The sequence below is a fragment of the Macrotis lagotis genome, chromosome 3 (assembly GCF_037893015.1).
Source record: "Macrotis lagotis isolate mMagLag1 chromosome 3, bilby.v1.9.chrom.fasta, whole genome shotgun sequence".
Lineage (NCBI taxonomy): Eukaryota > Metazoa > Chordata > Mammalia > Peramelemorphia > Peramelidae > Macrotis > Macrotis lagotis.
Genome location: NC_133660.1, coordinates 221,605,954 through 221,612,367, shown reverse-complemented (window position 1 = coordinate 221,612,367; position 6,414 = coordinate 221,605,954).

The following is a 6,414-nucleotide window of genomic DNA, read 5'->3' as shown; positions in this document are numbered from 1 at the left end:
TTGCCCAAGTCAAGTGTCTTAGGTCACATTTGAACTCAGGTCCTACTCTATATCATAGGACCAATACCTAAACTTGGGGGTCTCCTGCCTCCAGGGCCAACTTTTTCTTTCCTTCTAAATGCCTTAATAAGAAAATTGTTAGGAATTATATGTATCATCTTCTTATATAGGAATGAAAACAGTCTAACCATATTCAAATCCCTTGTGAGTTCTTTCATATTAACCTTTTAATGCTTCTCTTGAAACATGTTTGATTCTCAGATTTTCTATTCAGTCTTTTCATCAGGAATGACTGAAGACCTCTTCTTCATTAAATGATAATTTCCTCACCATAAAGATTATACTTAGTATTACTAAATATGTCATTCTTTGTTATAATCCTGACTCTATTTCCTTCCAGATTATCATATCCCACAGTCTCCTCTCCTTTAATGTAGAAGTTACTAAATCTTGTGTGATCCTGGCTGTGACTCCACGATATCTGAATGATTTCTATCCACTTATAACATTTTCTCCTTAACTTGGTAGTTCTAGTATTTGACTGTAATGAATGTCCCTGGGATTTTTCATTTTGGGATCTTGGTGGATTTTTAAAATAGAAATTTTGCCCTCTGGAGCCAAGATAACAGGGCAGTTTTCCCAGATACTTTCTTGAAATATGATATCTAGGTTATTTTTCTGATCAAGGCTTTTAGCTGGTCCAATAATTCTTTTGCCAATCTATTTTTTAGGTCAGTTGTTTTAACAATGAGTTGTTAAAACATATTGTAATTTTTTCCCATTCTTTTGACATTTATTGTTTCTTATTGTCTTATGGAAACACTATCTACCACTTGCCCAATTATAATTTTTAAGGAATTATTTTCTCCAATGAGTTATTATAACTTTTTCCTTTTGGTTAATTCTGCTTTTCATGGAGTTTTTTTCTTCAGTGAATTTAAAGCCTCATTTAGTATTTGATCAATTTTGGTTTTGAAAGTATTATTTTCTTCAATATTTTTTGTGCCTCCTTTGCCAAATTGTTGATGCTTTTTTCATAACTTTGCTCATTCTTTTTTTTTTGCCAAAGCAATGGGGTTAAGTGACTTGCCCAAGGTCACACAGCTAGGTAATTATTGTCTGAAGCTGGATTTGAACTCTGGTCTTCCTGACTTTTTATAATTTTCTTGCATCACTGTTATTTCTTTTCCAAAATTTCCCTTTACCAATCTCATCTCTTCAATTCTTCTAGGAGTTCTTGTTAGGCTTGTCTCTAATAGGCTTTGCTTGTAGTTGGTTTTACACTTTTGTCTTCTTCTGAGTTTGTCTTGATTTTCTCTGTCACCATTGTAGCTTTTTGTGGTCAGGCTTTTTGTTGTTAATGGTTTCTTACTTTTCAGCCTATTTCTTGACTTTGAATTTTATGGTAAAGTTGTGCTCTTCTCACCTGAGGATGGAGGGTGCTGCCCCAAGTTTCAAGCTTTTTCATGTTGCACTTCAAAAGTAGTCTGGGGGTCTCTAAGGTTCTGGTTCTTCCAGAGTGCTGTGGATCAGAGAGAGGTGTAATCAGTGCTTTCCTGGTCGTGCTTCCCTGCACCCACAAGCATTCATGCTTCTCTCTCCTGTGTGAAACTTTGACCAGGGCCCCTTTCTTCCCACATGCCTTATCCCACTCTTCATTCTCCTTCTCCTCTTCCTGTCCCACCTGTCTCCCTTTTCAGTTTAATCTATTTCTATACCAATCTCTTTGTGCAGGTGTCCTGAGTGTTCAACCCTCCTTTGATAAGATCAGGTAAGAGAGGGGCCTCCCCAAGCTTTTTATCCATTTGTATATTCTCCTGTAGCCCAGTGATGAGAAAGAATAAGTTCATTGTCATTTCTTCTCTCATGCAGTCCTTTTCCCCCCTTCTTTTTAATTCCTCTCTCAAAATCAATAAAACATAACAAAATCCTACCCAGGTTTTTCTTGGCTTCCACCATGACTTTGGATGACAAGTGGGATTCTTAAAGGACAGGTATTCCTTTCCTCCTTCTCTCTTCCTATCAGAATATAAATACATCATCATCATCATCATCTGTCTCCAGGGAGAGGCAGGGAGTGCTTTGTACTAACAGGTTAAACCACCACCATTACCTTGGTCACCACTTTTTTCAGAACCCTCCTCACAAGAATCCTGGGGAAAGGAGTACTCTTCCAAGGAATTCATCCTGATTTCAGCTTCTGCCACCTGAGGGGAGCAGGAGCCTGACATTCCTCCTGTCATTCCCAACACAAGTGGGCACCAGTGCCTGAGGCATGGCACTGCTTTCACACCCTCTCAGGGGCAGCCCTATGAGACACCTCCTCTCTCCTCAGCAGCCACAGCTCCTCAGGACCCCGAGAGTCTTTGACAGGGAACAACGATAATCATCATGACTTATAGAGCATCTACTATGTCTAGGCAGCAAGGTGGTCCAGTGGATAGAGTGCTAGGCCAGGAGTCAGGAAGATCTGAGTTCAAATCCAGCCTCAGATGTCTCCTAGCTGTGTGACCCTGGGTAAGTCACCAAACCTGTTTGCCTTAATCCACTGGAGAAGGAAATAGCAAACCATGTCAGTATTTTATCGAAGAAAATCCCCCGGGCAGTACAGGTGTGCTGGTGGCGCTGGTAATGAAGAGTCTGGCACTACTTAACAACAATAATGTCTGGGCACTTTATTATCTCAGCTATTATTATCTCCATTTTATAGATGAAGAAACTTAGGCAAACAGAAGTTAAGTGATGTACTTGAGGTCAGCTTGCTAAGAAGTATCTGAGGTAGAGACAAGATTCAGATATTCCTGACTCCACATCCTTTGCTCTATCTACTAACTGGGACCAAGCTGCCACTAGGACCTAAGAAGGAGAGATGGGTTTTTCAATTAAAATAACATGAATGAAGATAAATTGCTATAGAGTATCACTGAGCCAGTCCATCTGATTTGTAGTGGAAACTGAAGGGTCTCATTGGAATTTGAACTCCTTGAGAGCAAAGACTGCCTTGCTTTTCTAATTGTATTTCTGATGCTTAGGAATTTCATATGGCAAATACTTATTCAATGCTTTTAAACTTATTCATTTAGCCCCTTCCAATTTCTCAAAAGTATTTACCTTTCTGGATTTCTTATCTCCTTTGTATTTTTAAGCTTTCATGGAACCTTGCTCTTTCAATGGAATACTTAATTGTCCTCTATCAAAGCTTCATTTTGCTTCCAGTAGTAGTGATACTATGTTTTGCAGCTAGTGTAATCTTGGTTGTAAATCTTTATATTGTGTCTTTTGGAATATAGACCCGTTTCAGATGTATTGCAGATTTTGCTCAAGACCAACACAATAAAGTGAGTATTTCAATAAAGTGAGTTGCATGATTTTTTTTGGTCTTTCAGTGCATATAAAAAGTTATGTTTACACTATACAATAGTCTTATTAGGTGTATAAAAGTGGCAAATTTTAAAAAATAACAAACTTACCTTAATTAGAAAACATTTTATTACTAAAAAAAAATCACCTGAGCTTTCATGGCTGCTGCCTGTTGGCTGCAGATTGATCAGGTTGGTGGTTGATAAAGTTTGAAGGAACTGTGGCAGTTTCTAAAAATAAGACAGTGAAGTTTATTGTATCAATTGACTCTTCCTTTCATTTGAAGAGTTATTGTAGCATTATTAATTGGCCTGATTTCAATAGTTGCATCTTAGAGAATAAGGAGGCCTGAGAGAAATGAAGAATGGTTGGTAAATGGAGCATTCAGAACACATGGAACATTTAACAATAAAATTCATTGTCATATGGATGTGGTTTATATTGCAAAAGTAATATAAAAATCACTGATCACATATCACCATAATAGATATAATAATAATAATAATAATAATAATAATAGAAAAGTTTGTAATATCAAGGAGAATTACCAAAATGTGACAAAGACTCACTGTGAAACACTGTTGCTGTTGGAAAAACGACACCAATGGATTTGTTTGACGCTGGATTGCCACAAACATTCAATTTGTAAAAAAATCTAGTATCTGTGAAGTACAATAAAGTAAAATCAATAAAACAAGGCATGCCTGATTTGTAGTCTCCATTTGAAGTACTCTCATAGTCTTTCATGATCCTGGATGTAATTCTTGGTATTTTAACTCTCTCTTTGGGCTGCTTGCAGTATTTTTTTCTTTGACACGGAACCTCTAGATTTTGGTAACTGACATTTGTAGGTGTTTTCAATTTGGGTTTGTTTCAGAAAGTGATAGGAAATTCCTTATCAACCCCTTTTGCTGTACCTCTAATCTAGTAGTTTTCTTTTATGATTTTTTGAACTGGTATCAAGATTTTTTGTTTATGTTCTTCAGAGTTTGATTATTCTTAAGTTCTCTTCCAGAACTATTTTTACATCAGTTGTTTTTGATGATATCTTAAATACTCTTCCATGTTTCAGTTTTTTATTTTATTCTAATTTTAATAATTATATTAGTAATAATAGCTAAATTTTGTATATTGTGTACTATGAGTAGAGACTGTGCTAGTTGTTGTAGTTCAGTCATTTGTCAGTCATGTCCGACCCTTCCTTGACCCCATTTGGGGTTTTCTTGGCAGAGATACTGAAATGGTTTGCCATTTCCTTCTCCAGCTCACTTTACAGATGAGGAAACTGAGGCTAATAGAGTTAAACTGATTTAAGCTGATTTTCTCAGAGTCACACAACTGGGAAGAGGCCAGATTTGCACTTGAGAAGGGGAGTCTTCCTGAGTCCAGGTCCAGTTTACTCTCCACTGTGCCAACGGAGCCCAAAATGATAAATGCTTTACATTTACTGTCTCATTTCATCTTTACAACAGCCCTGGAAGGTAGGTGTCATTATCATCCCATTTTAGAACTGAGGAAACAAAGACAGACACAAGGTAGGTGACTGACTTGACCAGGGTCAACAGCTAATAGGTGTCTGAAGTCACATTTGAACTCAAGTCTTCCCAAATCCAAGCTTTGTGTTCCTTTCTGATCTAGGTTCCTTGATTCTTTTTATTAGGCTTGACCCTGTGTGGGGGCAGCAAAATGACACGATGCTGTTCCTGTCCTCAAGACACTCTAGCTGTAGAGGAAAAGATTCACAGGCAGAACTTACAGGAAGATGATACTGAATATAATTAAGTTCAAAATTCTGCAGTACAGAACTACACATAGAAGAATTCAGGAAAGAGATGACAGAGGGGAAGAGTGGTTCAGGAAGGCTTCTTAGAGCAGTGGAGATTAAGCAATGCCATGAAAGATGGGTATCTTTGGCTAGGCAAAGGGGAGATGATAATGTGGATAGAGGGCTGGACTTGGAGTCAGGAAGACCTCTCACATTTACTAGCTTTGGGACTGTGGACAAGTCAACTTCTTTCTGTCTTAGTTTAATTATCTGTAAAATGAGACTAGTAATAGCTATGTTTACCTCTCAGGATTGTTGTAAAGGCTGTGTGTGATAACCTATGTAAAACACTTTGCCAATCTTCAAGGGTTAGATAAAATGCTATATATTATTAGGTATTAAACACTTAGCTTTGGCACACTGACTTGTAGGTGATGATTTTGTGGCTTCTCCCTGCTGACTTTATATTATAGTAGTCACTGTGTATATTGTTCATTTGGCTAATTTATTCCCTTTGCATCCTGGGCTTTTTCCATAGTATAATGCAAACTTCCTCCCAGGGTCCTTATAGGTTGTACCCTTTCCCTAGGGAGCCAGAGTTGTCATTGAGAACATCAATTCTTGCTCTATAATGTCCTCAGAGGCTATTGATGTGTGTAGGGCTATTCCTACCTTCATTAAACTATTCTGCTTTCAATTTCTGTGTCTACATTTGGTCATTTTTTCTGGTCTTGTATAATGAGCCTTCTTGGGCTGTGGCATATATCTCATGGGATTTCACTTCTAGGAAAGGCAATCAGGTCCAACCTTATGGGCAATGTAGTTCCTTCCATCAGATCAACCAACCCCTAGTTACATGAATTCCATGTTAAATTTCCCTTGATTAGATTTAGCCAATTGTTCCCAACTGTTATTATATTTTTGGATCTCTATTCATGGTAGCTTCTTATCTTCTGTGAACTCGATAGGCCGATTAAAAAAAAAATGTTGACTAGCAGAGGGCCAAGAATAGATTCCTGGGACATCATACTAGAGAAACCGAGAGGCTGACACTAGGCCTTACATCTCTTCATACACTTTGGGGTCAGATGTCTGACCGATTCTGAAGCCACCTGATTTACTACCCACTGAGCTGACCTCTCCACTTTGTGCACAAGAATAGCTTGAGGGACCTTGATAAATTCCTCTTCTCATTTTGTGCTTGAGACCATCGAAAGAAATGCTCCGATTTTTGCCTGGTTATACAGAGGTTGGGTGTCAAGCAAGGGGTTGGGACCGCAGCCCAGTCT